General features: G+C 43.4%; 1 protein-coding gene across 1 annotated transcript in view; it reads right to left on the bottom strand.

The window, feature by feature from the left end:
• Window positions 1-13706, bottom strand: part of PHC2 (polyhomeotic homolog 2) — a 97610-nt gene extending 83904 nt beyond the window's left edge. Inside the window, exon 1 of the mRNA XM_019657610.1 lies at window positions 12933-13706. The gene's annotated coding sequence lies outside the window, so the exon portion shown is untranslated. The remainder of the gene's footprint in view (window positions 1-12932) is intronic.
• Between the last annotated feature and the right edge of the window lie 791 nt (window positions 13707-14497).

Here is a 14497-nt window from a genome sequence, read left to right as displayed (position 1 = left end):
GAGAAATCCACTTTAAAAATAAAGACATATAGGGCCGGCTGAGTGGCTCAGTTGGTTAAGAGCGCGAGCTCTGAGCAACAGGGTCGCCGGTTCAATTCCCACATGGGCCAGTGAGCTGCCACTGAGCTGCCAACAGATGGCAGGATGGCTCAGCTGGTGAAAGCACGTGCTCCTAACAACAAGGATGTCAGTCTGACTCCCGCATGGGATGGTGGGTTACGTCTCCCTGCAACTAAGATTGAACACAGCACACACCTTGAGCTGAGCAGTCATGAGCTCAAAAAAAAAAAGAGTGAAGACACAAATTACCAATAATAGGAATGAAAGAGATCCTACAGACATTAAAAGGATAAGGTAATATTATGAACAATTTTATGTCAACATAGTAAAAAACTTAGATGACATGGAAAACTTCCTTGAAAGATGCAAGCTATCTGAGCTCACTCAAGAAGAAATAGCCCTTTATCTATTAAAGAACTGGGATTTTTGGTTTAAAATCTTTCCACAAAGAGAAATCCAGGCCCAGATGATTTTACTGTAAATTGCTTGAATTTTACTGAAAATTCAAGAAAGAAATAATACCAATGCCATATAAACTCTTCCAGAAAACAGAAAAAGGAAACTCTTACCTATTCATTTGAGGATGCCGGAATTACTCAGGTACCAAAATCACACAAGGATATTTAAAAAAGAAAAGATATTAAGGATAAAGGACAAGAAATGGAAGAAGACAAACAGTGAACACAGCAGAAAACATAGAGAAGAGGAAGCGGCCAGAGGCTTGAAAAAACTTTAGACACCGTCACCATGTCCTTTGTTGAATGTCTCCTAAGTGCAAAGCCATGTGTGGCATAGTGCTTAATCGCATGGACCTTTGGAGCCAGACTATCTGGGTTCAGGTTCTGGTCCCACTACTTACTAGTTACATAACTTTGACCAAGTTACCTAACTTCTCTGTATTTCAAAGTTTCCATTTATATAAATGGAGATAATAATAGAACCCTCTCATATGGTTATGGAAGACTGAATGAGGAAATATATTTCAAATGCTTATAATAGTGCCTGGGGCACACTGTCAGCACTACAGAAGTGCTTGCTGAAGTTATTATTGTTATTATATGTGTTATACTAGTTGTTTGTCGCCTTTATTAAGTCATGATATGTGCCCTCAAAATGAACGAAGCAGTACAATAAATGACTATTTTCACATAGTAGTTCCCTGTGGCTGGCATAACAAATTACCACAAACGTCATGGCTTAAAACACCAGAAATGTATTCTCTCACGGAAGTTCAGTATCGTTTCCCTGGGCAGCAATCAAGGGGTCGGCAAGACTTCGCTCTCTCTAGAGCAGTGGTTCTCAACCTTCCTAATGCCGCGACCCCTTAATACAGTTCCTCATGTTGTGGTGACCCCCAATCATAAAATTATTTTCATTGCTACTCTATAACTGTAATTTTGCTACTGTTATGAATCGTAATGTAAATTTCTTTTTGTTTTCAGATGGTCTTAGGTGACCCCTGTGAAAGGGTCGTTCCACCCCCAAAGGGGTCGCAACCCACAGGTTGAGAACCGCTGCTCTAGAGCTTCTCGGGGAGAATTCATTCCTGAACTCCTCTGTGTTCTGGTGGCTGCCAGCATTCCTTCACTTGTGGCTGCATCACTCTAATCTCAGCCCCTGGTCACACGCCTCTTCTTCCTCTGTGTGTGTCAAATCTCCCTCTGCTTCTCTCTTTTAAAGACTTGTGTGATTGGACTTTGGGCCCACCCAGATATTCAGGATAATCTCCTCATGTCAAGACCATTAAAACTTTATCATATCTGCAAAGACCCTGTCTCTTGAATTCTAGGGATTATCAGTACCTATATCTTTGGGTGCCATTATTCAGTCTGCCTCACTCATCTCTATGAGTAGATCCATCTTGTGTGGAAATTACAACATAAACAACATTTTTAAAAAGGACACTTAGCTTTCTCCACAACAAACCTCCTAGGATACACAACCACATTCCAAGGCACAAAGTATGCACTTGGAGGTAGGTCCCAAAGCTGTAACCACAGCATCCACAATGAACTGTTAACACCTCTATAGTGCTAACATGCAAAGTCAAATCTATAAAATTTTGACAAACTTTGGTGGTGGCGGGGGGAGTGTTAGCTAGAAACTTGCTGTGCCTTCTTGTGATCCAAATAAAATAGCTTACTGAAATAAAAATCAAGAGAGTTGGGAGAAACTAGATTTGATGATGGCAGTTATGACTAAAGGAAGGCTGAAAATAATTGGCTTGCTTTTGACGACCAGAGGTGTCTGCACTCAGACCCTGCATATATACCCTGCACTGCACAGCAGTGAACTTCACATCTGAAATCAGACAGGCCTGAGTTTGAGATCTGGCTCTATTATTGCATAGTGACCTGACCTTGGACAAATTATTTCACTCCTTTGAGCCTGTTTCTTCATCTGTACAGTAATAATAATAAAGAGAACTTGCCTCACAGAGTTGCTGTGAGGATTAAATAAGAACTCATGTAACGTTTTAGCATGGCAATTAGCATATATAAGTTCTCAATAAACTGCAATCACAATTTAATATTATGTAATAAAAATGACTTCTAATAAAACGTTACTCTATCTTCTATTCTATTGCAGTAGAAATATCATCTCATCTTCAATTTCTTTATTTTCAGGGGTGGAGGAGTTTTTCCTTTGGAGACTGTGATCTCATGGGTGAAAGGCATTAACACCACATAGAAAAAGTAAAGAAAATAACACAGTCTGCAATTCTGGTATGCATATCTTTGGGGAAATAAGAAAAGAAGAATGAAGAAAGTAAGGGCTTTGTAAGCTAGTGAAGGACAGGAAGTAGGGCTCAAAGAGTTTTTAATGTGTGACTAAACGTGCTAACGTATAGCCCTTGAGGCTTGGGGGAAACAAGAAGTCTAAAAAAGGTGTAATAGATTCATTTTCTATAGGAATTCATTAAATGATTAGAACTTTGCACTTTGGGACTGAGATGAAATGTAAGATAGGCAAGGAAAGCTGAAAGCTCAATAAAGCTTATGTTTAGGACAAATAAAATACTGCAAGCAACTCCAAGATATGAATGGGGTGTTGTTGCTTTCAGTATTTCCAGCAGTTAGCCCAATGCCTGGCATGCCATCAATAATCTGGGTTGAATGAACATATACGAGGTGTCATCAAAGAATACGATGAATGTTTAAATAAACAAAATGTATTACAGTAAAAGACACATCGCCATTAATCCCACTCAAAATACTCCCCCTTACTTCGAACACGCTTATCCCATCATTCTTACCACTTCCTGAAGCTGTTCTGGAAGTTCTCTTTCGTGAGTGTTTTTAGTTGCGCCGTAGTGTCTGCTTCGATGTCCTGAATCGTTTTGACTTGGGGGAAGAGCCAGAAGTTGCACGGTGCCAGATCCAGTGAATAAGGTAGATGAGAACACACCATAATGTTTTTATTTGACAGAAATTGTCATACCAGAAGCGATGTGTGACACGGAGCGTTGTCATGATGGAGGATGATTGACGGCACACTTTTAAACACCTTCTCTCAACCATAGCTCACACCCAAATGACTGTATCAAACAAGCTGAAACTTGTCACACACTGTTTCTAAAGTTTGACGCGCCGCTTCCGGTATTGAAGATCCTGCCTTTCCATTGGATGGCACTCAGCAGCAGCATTCACTGTATTTTGTGATCACAACGGGAAGGCTCCGTGTCACACATCGCTTCTGGTACAGCAATTCCTGTCAAATAAAACATTACCGTGTGTCCTCATCCACCTTGTTCACTGGATCCGGCACTGTGTGACTGCTGGCTCTTCCCCAAAGTCAAAATGACCATGAAAGGTAAACGTTTTGAATCGATTCAGGACATCGAGGCAGCCACATCAGCACAACTGAAGACACTCACGGAAGAGAGCTTCCAGAACTGGAAAGTGCAAGAATGATGGGATAAGTGTTTTCGAAGAGAGGGGGAGTATTTGAGGGGGATTAACGGCAATGTGTCTTTTACTGTAATAAATATTTTTTTATTTAAACATTCACTGTATCTTTTGATCACACCTTGTACATATTCAATAGTAACAACACTGGCAGTGGATGAGAAGTTGAACTAGAGGCTCCCTTCTAACTGCATGATTCTGACTCCAGTCTCACTGCTGTCCAATCAGTCTCCACATTGCTGACTCCACATTGCTGACTGGCTCCTCCTCAAAGGCAGATTTGATCACATCACTCCTAAAGTGTTTCAACAGCTCCGCATGGCCTCCAACATAAAGTCCAAATTCTTAGCTTGGCAAACCAAACCTTTTGTGTTTGATCCTGGCCTTGTTTATGCCCCTACCCTACTCATATGTTATGCTCCAATCATGTCAGATTACTTGGAATTCCCCACATATGACACACACACACACACACACACACACACACACACTCTCTCTCTCTCTCTCACGTTTGCTCCTTCTGTCTGAGGTGCACTGTCTGCCTGAGGGGCTCCTCCTTATCCATCCTTCAGTTGTCATCTCAAATGTCACTTTCTCTAGGTGACATTTCTAAGCGTAATTAAGTGATTCCTCCTCTATGCTTTCAAAATACTTGGTCCATACTTCTATTACGGCACTAAGTACAATAGCATAATCAATGCTTCCATGTCTATCTTCCTTTATAAACTTCTGGGGCGCCAGGATTGGGTTCTACTCATCTTTGCATCCCTAGGTACTAGTAAAGGGGTACAGAAGCTTTAAAAATGTTTCTTGAATAAATGAGCGTATTTTAAAGACCAAAAATAGACATAAAGCTTAAATACTTGTGGGAATAAGACACAGCAGGAAACTAAAAGACAGGAATGGCCGGTCCATCCCTATAATTACAAAGATTGCAGCCACAATACACTCCCCCCAGTTGTCCCTCGTTATCATGATCAGAGAGAGAATGTTGGGCTGGCTATACTACTGGCCGGACCCAGTGCGACATTCCCTATCTTATATTATTCCCAATCGTTTCTCGCACTCATTTTGCCTTTGAGAAAGCAATTTTACTTTCATATGCCTTGGTGTTGCCATCTTTTGTGAAGCAACCCTTATTCCAAAATGCTCCAAAAGTCAAGTTCCTCTCTCTCACTCTAATTTTCGTGTTCTCTGTCTCTTACTAAGTAGAATGGAAAACTCCGGTGCTAAATCAAGGATGAAAATAATCTGAGTCCAAACTTAGTGTACAACTTTAGGGAAGTTATTATACCTCTATACATCTCAACAGTCTTCCTTCAAATAGAATCAACCCTACTGTCTAGGAGGTCCCAGGAAATAATAAAAAGTAAAATGTACATAGTGTTTACTATGCAGCTCACGTGTTAACCCGTTTAATTCTGTAATTCTTTGGGGTAGGTACTATTATTATCCCCCTTAGGTACCAGGAGACCAGAGCGCTGAGAGGGTGAGGACTTGAAGAAGGCTGTGAAGGTCACAGTTAAGGAGTGGTAGAGGCAGGGCTGGAACCCAAACAGTCTGGCTCTAGTGTCCATGCTGTTAACCATTACCTCCTGCTGCCTCTCTGCTGGCCCGTGAAAGGCATCATGCACAGTACGAAACCCCAGGACATGGGCGTATACAAGGAGACAATGAACGGTAGGTCTCCATTATGGGGAAGTGTTAGACATTTCAATCCGAATGTATTTTACAGCCAAGATTTTAGACTTCAAACCATCCATCATTTATAGTTAAAATATGAAGGGTCTCTTAGGATTTCAGCCATCAAGGAGATGGGTTTGTCTTTTACTGGTATCTACAATTTGGATGACACTGTCACTAGATGAACCTCCACCTTGGGGTATGGCTTTACGGATCAATGAATTAAGTTTTTCTCAGGAGTAATGACCTAAGGATTGAAATATGGCAGAAGATACACTTGTATTTGTGCTTTTTCTAACAGAAAGAAAATTTTTGAAAAGAAAAAAAGCATTAAATATTTAAGTCCATATCACCCTCTACTTAAAAAATCAATTTAGATAAAATGTAAAGAACAGCTACTCAGTGTAATACAGTACCTTTAAACTGTTATCAGTCGTTTATAATCACCTTTCCTTCTGGGCAATGGGCCAGTTAGAAAGTGCTGAATAAATCTTTGTTGAATGAATGAATATTCTTTCAGAGGTGGATTCAGAGCAGCTCTGTATTCCCAGATGTCTCCTCAGAAGGAATGGGTTCCTTACAATAGTCATATTTGCCCTGGAGAACTCTATTGCTCAGTCCTACTTCCTGAGGGAGTATTCCCTAATTCTCTAGAAAAGTCTGAAGCTACCTTTATCTGTACCCATGGTTTCTACATGGTTTTCTTCCCCAATCAGAAAGCAAGCAGAGAAAGATCAGGTTACATTATGTTCTTGGGCCTGTGTAAATTCCTGTGAGGGTCTCTCTTCTGTCAGGAAAAGTTTCCCTGGCAACCATGTTTACACACTCGCTTAATTCTCTCCCTTCCTTTGATTTGTTGGTTGGTATAAAAATTAATTTGCATTGAATTGCTGAAGCTTACAAGTTAATCAGTTTAACAGACTCACAAAATTTTGGAACTTGGTTTCTGGCCAAAACACATATCTTAAAGGGCCTGTCCCCTTTCTTTTGAAATGTGAATGTAGTTCTCTTCAGTTCAAATGTTTTAAGACACATTTAATATGGATGCTGGATGTTTCTGGCTATCGGGAGAGAAAAGAAATCTTCTCCTGGCAGCTGGTTTTATTAGTTAGGAAGATCAAGAGAGGAAGAGGTGCCTTAGTTCTGAGTAAGCAAAGGGTCAAATCCCCAAAGGTGAGCTACAAGAAGGACCTGGAAGAGAAGAGTCAAGGACCAAGACAAAAAGTCTGGGCCACATGAAACGATGAACTCAGGCCTAAGATTCTGGGTGATCAGAGCAGAACCCGGATTAACAGGAATGGGACATGAGTATCAAGAATGGAGTGTCATGCATTCATTCACCAAATGCTTATTAAGCATCTAACAGTGCTTTGTTTTGGGATTATGGCCGTATACGTCACACCCAGATCTTCCCTTCATAGTTTATGGTTAAATATTTAAATAGTGAACAAATGTTGGCTTTGTTACTGAACCAAGCCAGAATCTTTGGGCTAGGGGCTCATTATATGATTTCCTACAAGGGGCAAAATTGGTTTCAGAGTATGGGTAGAACAGACACTTACAGATAGAAACAAGTTCAAGGAGTCCTCCCTGGAGTAGGCGAGTTGGCAAGTCAGGAAGTCTTTGACATATACAATGGTTTCTTTACATCTTTAACAGCAATGACACATAAGCCTCTAGGTAGGGAAATGAAGGAAGGTGTATTTGTCATAGGGCACTAGGCTAGATACTTTGCAATGTACATACATTTTCTAAAGAATAGAGTATAAAGTATATAAAGGTACAAGCTATCCTTAAGCATATTCAACAACCATTTACTGAGCATCTACTATGTTCAAGGAATGGTTTTAGGAATTGAAGCCATGGATATGAAAAAGATGTTGAAGTACAAAGGAAGATCAGAGCGTAAGGATGCTAGTTCATTAAAAGCAAGTTGGGAAATGCTTCTGAGATGTAATGCTTGAATTGAATCTTAAAAGATAGAGAAGAGAGAGAAGTTTGTTGTTTTAAGCTGATACATTTGGGGATAACTTGTACAGTATCAGATAACTACTACAATGCCTGTGGAGACGATGCCACCAGCACAAATAGGAGACCATGGAGAATACCTGGCCATCTAAACTTTGTTTTGTGATGTATACCATAGGTTATACTCAAAATCTCTTCATATTTTTATTTATTTATTTAAAAAAAATTATTTTTTTTTTAGCTGAGCCATCCTGCCACCTGTTGGCTGCTCAGCTTGGGCCGGGACTCGAACCGCTGTTGCTCAGAGCTCAAACTCTTGAGTGAGCTCTTAACCCACTGAGCCACTCGGCCGGCCCCCTCTCTTCATATTTTTTAATTTCATGTATTCTTAGGCTCACCTGGTCCATGCTGGGAGTAGAAAGTGAGAAAAAGCATTCTGAATGGGGATGACATAGGAGGAAGCAACACAATCTCAGTCTTGTCTGATATCCTCCACAAAGGAATCCAGGCTGGTTGGCGTTAGGATATGGTCAGGTGGTCAGCTAGGATCAAGTGGTATCAGGACTTGGTTATTACCAGGGGTGGGAGGAGCAAGAGGGGGAATAAAAGTTGTTTTGAGAGAACAGTAACTATGAAAGCCAGAAAAACTGAATTTGTAGTCAGTTATAAGTAGTGACTGTAAAGCCCAAAATGAGAGAGATAAAAAATTAAGGTTTTCTGATTTTCATGAATCGTATGGGTAGTTGAAGGAATACCGGGCAACAAAGGCAAGCACGGAACATGAGCATTCAAGACAAACGTGGTAAAGAGGGCCACATGGTTCAAGGCTGCGGGGTAGTCCCTGATATGGAGTGAAGGGGTGGCATCAGCCTGGCTAAAAAGGCATCAGAGCAGCACAATCAAGTTGCATTATACCTGCTTAACCCCAATTCCTGTTTCAGTAGGTTGAAAAATGGTCTCCATAGCTTTCCACAAGTAAATAGAAAGATCTGACTACAAAAGGAATAAAAATGAACTCATTTCTTTTTTAAATTGGGAGTAACAACAGCATCAGGACTGTAACTCTATCCAACAATACTCTGAAGACATGATGGAAGAGTTTCTAGAAGCCATTCTGGGTAAACAATGCCTTGCCTCTTTATGTTCTCTTCTCCTCATACTGGGTATCACCTTGAACTTCAAAATATCCCCCTTTTGCCCTTTGTATCAGTAGTCCAAAATGAGAGGTCCACAGGAAAATGTAATTGTGCACCATGACACAGCAAGGACGTTCGTTAGGCTTTACTGCCCAAACAAAGGACACAGCACGAAATGCTTCCCCAGCTTCAGGAAGTAGTTTTGATACCTTCAGGCAGAACTGGTTCCATAATTTGTGGGGCCCAGTGCAGAATGAAAATGCAGGGCCCTTGTTTAAAGATTATTGAGCATTTCAAGAGAGCAACAATAGAATATTAAGCCAGGCATATGGCCCTTCCAAACACGCAGGGCCCTGGGAGCTTACACAGGTCGCACACCCGTGCAGCTAGTCCTGCCCTCAGTGTAGCAAGATTCTTTAGAAGAGCTTTAGAGTCAGAGCTGGGTCCAAGTCCCATCCTTGCCACTCATTAATTATGTGATCTTAGGCAATTTATTTAGCCTCTCCGTGCTTCCGAAAGGTTGTGTGGTTGTAATCCAGCATTGTGAAGATTAAATGAGAGAATGAATAGAATGTATAGAAAGTGCTTAGCACTCAACAAATGGTAGCTATACCATTATTGTTCAAGGAGATGTACAGGTAATTATCAAAGCGGTAAGTTTAAGAAATGAGTTGCGAAACTCATTCAGGATGTGAAAGAATGAGAACGATATCTTCGGACAACTAAAATAGTGAGGCAGACAGGGAAGATTCTCTTTGGCTTGACTCTTCTGCCTTCTTCAATCACTTTCCGATTTCTCTTCTTCCTTCTACTGCTAAACATACAAAGGATGATCTACCTGCTATCTCCATTCCTTATCAGCATCTCATGCCACAACCCTCTCATCCAGCGGTTTGATAGCCCCATGGCCATCCTCTGCTTGTTTAGTAAACTAACGACCCTGTTTACTAAATATAATGGGCATTTCCCACTTTTTCTGTACAGTTTCATACTGCTGACCGAATTCCTCCAGCTTGAAACCCTCTCTTCTCTTGAATTCTGAGATATTATATACCCTCATGGCTTTCAGTACGTTTAATCAGGTATACAAATGGTTGTGAAGAGAATGCATTTGTTAGATGAATAAATTAGATGATTCTTTTGCTTCTCTGGTAGTCCTTATTTTCTACTATACTGAAAATAAGTATAGTAGGCCGGGACTCGAACCGCTGTTGCTCAGAGCTCAAACTCTTGAGCGAGCTCTTAACCAACTGAGCCACTCGGCCGGCCCCAAAGGCTATTTTTGATTCTTCCTTATTTCTTGTCCTCCATATCCAGTCAGCCACAAAGTCCTGTTCATGTTTCCTTTATAATACTTACTGACCCCATCTTCTTTTATTTTCACTGCTGTCACCCTCATTCAATTCCTTATCTCCTCACGCCTAGACTATTTAAATAACCTACTAACTGGTTGTACAGTTCTCTTTCTATCCCTACTAAAGTTTATTCTCCACATTGTTGCTGAGAATCTCCTTAAAATATTACTTTTGTGACCCCAACACTTCCCTAATCAAGCATCTCCAGACTTTCCACCATACAGGATAAGGTCCTAACTTTTTATTTAGTTCAGCATCAGTACCTGTTAAAATCTGGCTTCAAGCAACCTTTCCACTCCTACAACTTTTCTACTTAAACCTTCTGATCTTGCCAGATTGGTCAATCTCATCAATTGACCCCTGAAAACTTGCTTTCGCTATTCTGGCCCTTTGTTTTATGAACACTATTTTTCCTGTCTGGAAATCCTTTCCACCTTCATTCTCTTTACATCATAAAATTCACCATGTCTCTGGGAAAAGCCTTCCTTCATAATCGCAGCCCAGGATGATATTTCTCTTTTTTCAACTCAACATGTTTAGTATTTTGAAAATTTACTGAATTACTGCTTTACACTTGTGATTTCACTTCAGCTTCACAACTATATGAGGTAGGTAGGTACAGATGAAGAAAGAAAGTCAAACAACTTGTCCAGCAAATAACTTCTACCAGCAAGTAACTGGTAGAACTGAGATCTGAATCCTTGTTCCACCGAGAATACTCCCCAGACTTACTTCACCTCTCTCATTGTCCTGTCTTTTTCAAAGCACAAATACAACACAGTATTTGCACACAAGCAGGTGCTCAGAAAACAGGTTGAGAAGATTGTTTAAATAGCACCCCTGATTCTCTAGCACTTACAGAATTGTCAACATCAGCAGTTCAAGTTAGGTATAGCATCCCAATGTCACCTTCTTTACATGGCTCGATTTGTAATATGGTTCAAGATAGGGGATTTGCCAAAGATTCACCACAATCCATTCTAAAATAAATTTTGGTTTAAGCAAAGCTAAAAGGCCTTTATCTGATTTAAACATTAGGTGAGTTTAGGGAATGAGGTGCACTTTACTACCTCTGGACCCATCCATGCTCTGTTTGCAGATGGTCAGGAAGTAAACATAGGCTGGCTAGCTGGTGGTTTACGAGGTAAAATGGACTATTGATAGTTCTAGAGGGGGATATTAAGGCAAAAGAACAGATTTTCTCGACTCTGGTAGCTAAGACCTCAGTAAAAGAAGCCTAATAAAAGGGAATCACAGGTGGAAATTGGGATCAAAAGAGGGTAATAGTAAGGAGGGAGAGTGAACAGAAAGAAGGAAGTACTGGACATATTCTATTGAGGAGATGGTGCTGTCCTTTTCTGCATAGTTGCCTGAGCTGTCAGATCTAGCCCTGCCCTATACATGGCTGGCTCCACAGAACAGGGGGCTCCACCATTTCTGCCTGACTCACGGGGTGAGCTCTGAACTGCTTGCCCTGACCCACATCACAGTCTAGACCCTCTCCTGCTCCAGCTCCTTCTGATCTTATTACTGATTTCCCTAGGTCTCACAATTTCACCAGAGACAGATTTCACATTCAGCACTGCCTCCCTGGTTATGACCAGTATTTTCCTCTTATTGTGTGATTTAGATTGCCCTCCCAGATGATGCCTGCAGTGCCACAAAATCTGCCCAGTTTTCAGGTCCTCTACCTTGGCGTTACTGCAAACTCTCCCTTTCCCATCTCCATAAGTTGGTCCCTTACTTGGAAAGATAGGGACAAAGATCAGAAAAACTGATGAGGGCAAAACGTGAGGAAGAAGAACAATAAGAAGGAAAATACCACTGGAAAACTAAGGTGGGAATTAGAGATTCTAGGTTACTTTTGGAAAACGGCCATGGCTATAATACAATGCCATTGCCTAGAGATACCATACTCTTAAGCATCTGCATTCACTGTTTCCTCTGCTTTGGCTGTCCTTCCTGTCCTTCTCTGCAAGGCAAACTCCTACTCATCCTTCTAGACCTCGCTTAATCATGTTCTCTGGAAAGCCTTCCTGGACCCTCTCACACGGCTAATTGTTCCCTCCTTTGGGCTTCCACAGCTCTTTATATACACTTCTATTGGCTTGTTGGAAAAGTCATGACATATTTTTTCTATGTTTTTTGTTGCAAAAACGCGTCATTTTTCCGACAACCCAATATTATGCTGTTATTACTTTAACTGGCAATTTTATTTATCTCTCCCACTATTTTTTTGAAGATGAGGACTGATTATCTTATTCATCTTTGCATCCCCAAGACACAGAGAGCCTGCATATAGCTAGCATTTGTTGTGTGATAAAAGACATGTCGAGCAACATGAAAGTGCAATTTGCACTTCACTTGCAAAAAATCAAATTGGCTCCTGGTACTTTTCATATGTAACCATGTTTTCCCTTGATTTAGAAGAAACGACTTTAGACTCATAAAGGAAATTCTATTGCTATCATTGGCATATTAGCCTGTATTTCACCGGCCCTGGTGATAAATTCCCCCTCCCCCCCACTTCCAAGAAACTCCCAGGGCAAGCTTAACATTCGTGGCACATGGCCCATCCTACCATTTCTATTGTAGTGAAAGCTAAATTACACCGTGAGCCTAAAGCTGCCACCAATCTCAGTGAATTGGTGGTAATGGTGGCGGCGGCGGGGGGCCGGGGGGATGGGGTAGGGTGGGGAGGGGTGAGGTGGGGGGAGTGGGTGGTAATTAAAAGAACACGCTTCTGTAGCAGACCTAGGAGGAGGGTAAGGGAGGAAGATGAATTTAAACCTTGCCTTATAAAAATTTGGTTAGAAACTCACGCAAAACAGCTGCTTCCTCTGGACATGACAGACCGATCCAGGTGTCCAGCAGTGACCTTTTCCCATGAGTGTCAGGTCATCACCCCGCACAGAAAACAAGGGGCCCGTGCCTTTCTTGGGCATCCCTCCTTCTCAAACCGGGCAAATCTTAGGGCCTGCTTTCCCTTTGGGGGATTCCTCTTCTCCCCGACAATCCCCAGTTGTCTCGGCTGGTGCCCCCTTAAGTACCAATCTTGCCTTCGTCCCACAGCGGGCCCCAGTTTGACTCCGGGTCAAAAGTGCCGGCGGCTGGGCTGTCAGACCACAGCTGCGGAGGGAGTGCCGAGGTCAGGCCCAACCCTCAGGTCTCCTCGCACTCTGCGGGACGAGGGAAGGAAACGCAGGCCTCGCAAGGCCACGGGCTGCTGAGGCTCGGGCCTCTGCGCGGGAGGAGTTTGGTCACCCGGGAGAACCCACACGAGTGCCAGTACTTCAGCCGGCTCCCCGCAGCCTCCCGCAAGTTCGAGCTCCGGAGCTGCTCCGCAGCCCCCGCTGCAGCTGGGTCCCCGCCCCGGGCGCAGCGCGGTCAGTTGGTCCGCCAGCCGGGGCTGCTCGGTCCTCGCGCGGGCCCCACGCCGCGGCTCCCCGATCAAGCCGCCCGCCGCCTGCCTGCCGGTGCCCACGGCAATGCCCCGCCCCGCGGGCCCTGCCCGACCGCCGCGCCCCGACCCGGCCGTGACAGCTGGGTGCCCAAAGGATTAAGCCGGCAGCGCCGCGGCCCGAGTCCCCAGCGCGCAGCCCATCCGCCGCGAGCCCGCCCCAGCGCGCACGCGCCCGCCCGTTACCTGCGGCCGCGTTCGCGCTCCTCCTCCACCTGGCCGCTCTCTCCCGGGGGCCGCCCCTCAGCCCGCCCCCTCGGCTCGGCGCCGCGCACTCCGCTGGCTACTCGGACACAGCTCGGGAAGGAGGGGCGTTGGAGCGATTACCATATATTAGCATACCAGTGCGCGTCACGTGGCCTCTCCAGCCAATGGTCACTTTGGAAAGGCGGGGTTTGGGTTGAACACGCCTAGGTGCTGCTCCGGACCTGAACCGGTGGCCATGGCAACGTCTGGGAGCGCGGGGGTGTGGGGAGGCATTGGAGCCCAGTGGACCCGAGAGCATCTCCCGTACCTGAGCTCTGAGCGGACACACCGCGCGCTTTTTCCGTCTCGTTGGAGGAGAGGGACTAAATTTGGCTCAGCTCCCGAAGATTCAGATTCAGCAAACATTTATTGGGCGCTTACCACGTGCTTAACACTTTTCTACATTATATGATGCTCCGGGTAACCTGTGATGTCGGTACTGTTAACCCCATTTCATGGAAGGGAAAGAAAAAACTCAGAGAGGTTAGGTCACTCACCCAAAGTCACACAGCCATGCTAAATGGCAAAAGTGAGCCCATTTCTGACTTCAGGCCCAGGATTCTCCTGAGTTATTTTCTCCAGCAGGGGTTACCCAGCACCTCCTCACAATCCCAGGTGTACCAAGCAGCTGAGAAAATCCTCATACAAACCTTGTACAGTGCTTTAGTGTTTCTTTACAAT

This window comes from Hipposideros armiger, unplaced genomic scaffold, assembly GCF_001890085.2.
Source record: "Hipposideros armiger isolate ML-2016 unplaced genomic scaffold, ASM189008v1 scaffold_10, whole genome shotgun sequence".
Taxonomy (NCBI): Eukaryota; Metazoa; Chordata; class Mammalia; order Chiroptera; family Hipposideridae; genus Hipposideros; species Hipposideros armiger.
This window is presented reverse-complemented; position numbering and strand designations above follow the sequence as displayed.